Raw genomic sequence first — 2,370 nt, 5'->3', positions numbered from 1 at the left:
GCAGACTGATGAGTTCCCTCACTGAAGTGCCGCCCCCTTTCACACCCACCCTCACTCCCCACCCACTGTCCTCATCCATAGGTGCACGATTTTTGTCCAGTCTCTTCCCGCATCTCCCACACCCCTTTCCCCCCCAAGAATAGTCAGTCCATTCCCTTTCTATGTCCCTGGTTCTATGATAATCACCAGTTCATTCTGTACATCAGATTATTTATTCACTTGATTCTTAGATTCACTTGTTGATAGATGCATGTTTGTTGTTCACAATTTGTATCTTTACCTTTTTCTTCTTCTTCCTCTTCTTAAAGGATACCTTTCAGCATTTTGTATAATACTGGTTTGGTGGTGATGAACTCCTTTAGCTTTTCCTTATCTGTGAAGCTCTTTATCTCACCTTCAATTCTGAATGATAGCTTTGCTGGATAAAGTAATCTTGGTTGTAGGTTCTTGGTATTCATCACTTTGAATATTTCTTGCCATTCCCTTCTGGCCTGCAAAGTTTCTGTTGAGAAATCAGCTGACAGTTGTATGGGTATTCCCTTGTAGATAATTGACTTTCTTTCTCTTGCTGCTTTTAAGATTCTCTCTTTGTCTTTTGCTCTTGGCATTTTAATTATGATGTGTCTTGGTGTGGTCCTCTTTGGATTCCTTTTGTTTGGGGTTCTCTGTGCTTCTTGGACCTGTAAGTCCATTTCTTTCACCAGGTGGGGGAAGTTTTCTGTCATTATTTCTTCAAATAGGTTTTCAATATCTTGCTGTCTCTCATCTTCTGGCACCCCTATAATTCTGATGTTTGTACGCTTGAAGCTGTCCCAGAGGCTCCTTACACTATCTTCGTATTTTCGGATTCTTTATTCATTTTGCTTTTCCAGTTGGGTGTTTTTTGCTTCTTCGCATTTCAAATCTTTGACTTGATTCTTGCGCTCCTCTGGTCTGCTGTTGGGTGTCTGTATAATATTCTTTATTTCAGTCAGTGTATGCTTAATTTCTAGTTGGTTCTTTATCACAACATCGAGGGTCTCATTAGATTTCTTGAGGCTCTCATCAAGTTCATAGGCAGTTTCTAGCATATTATTGAAAGCCCTTAAAAGTGCGTTTTTTAGCTCTATATCCTCCATTTCTGTCATGTTTTTTTGTCTCCGCATTTTTTATGCTTTCTTGGTGCACCCCCTTGTGGTCTTTGTGCGCAGTCTTGTTGTAGTTAAGCCTTGATTGTTGTCGGCAATACGGGGGTAAATTGACCTCCAGGCTAACTGGCTATGAGAGTCAGCTGTGTCTGCAGTGGGAGAGCTTCTGTGCTGAATCTCTAGGGCGGTGCTAATCTAGCCTTTGCCTGAGGCTATCCGGCAAATGCCTCTGTGCAGGGCTTGGGCGGGGCGGGTCCCAGGGGATCTACAGGGTGGGCAGAGCGAGCAGTTATGGCTGCTCTCAGTTCCGTCCCCAGCGGCTCTGTAACCGCTGCAAACCTCGGAGAGAAAGCTGCCTTCCCGCTTCTCCCGTTTGGGTCTGGGTCCCTAGAGACTTGCCCGGATCTGGAGCTCAGAGTCTGAAACTCCCTCCCGATTGAAAACAACAACCGCGCCCTCCGCCGCCGGCCCACTCCACATGCACTTCGCACCTTAGTATTTCACTTCAGCATTGCGCCTCCTCTGAGTCTCGTATGGTTTCCTCTTTCCTCCTAGTTGTAGAACTTCCACTCAGCCAGCCTTCCTGTGGTTCTGGATGATGTCCATTCCGTCTTTTAGTTGTATTTTTGAAGTGGTTGTTTGAGGCAGCAAACTCCGGCGTTAACCTATGCCGCCATCTTGGTTCTCGAAATCTTTATTCTTAAACAGCATTCCAGGTGACTATGAAACACGTGTTCCTGAAGCCACGGGGAGAGCTGCTGGGAGAGGTGGCCTGGCATGGCGGGCCCCTCCCGCACCCTGGATTGTTTGTTTTCAAAGGTATCACTTGTACATACTTGTATATAAATCAGTATTTCCTTTTGCATGCTAGATACCAGTATAATAATCCTACAGAATAAAAGGCTAATATGCAAATCAACTGAACAGCAGAAATGACCAGTTGCTATGACATGCATTGACCACTAGGGGGCAGACGCTCACACAGGAGCTGGTGGTCAGTGTGCTCCCACAGGGGGAGTGCCGCTCAGCCAGAAGCCAGGCTCACAGACTGGCAAGTGCAAGGGGGGTGGGGAAAGCCCCTCCTGCCTCTGTGGAAGCGCTAAGATGACTGACTGCTGTGTTAAGGTTGCTCCCTGGTGGGAGTGGGGCTAAGTCATCAGTCTAACATCCACCCGAGGCTTCCCGGAATGGCAGAGAGTACCAGTCCAGCGTGAGAGGACCCCCTGGAGTGCGAGAATTTTAT

This window comes from Myotis lucifugus, unplaced genomic scaffold (assembly GCF_000147115.1).
Source record: "Myotis lucifugus unplaced genomic scaffold, Myoluc2.0 scaffold_23, whole genome shotgun sequence".
Classification (NCBI taxonomy): domain Eukaryota; kingdom Metazoa; phylum Chordata; class Mammalia; order Chiroptera; family Vespertilionidae; genus Myotis; species Myotis lucifugus.
Note: the sequence above shows the minus strand (reverse complement) of the source record.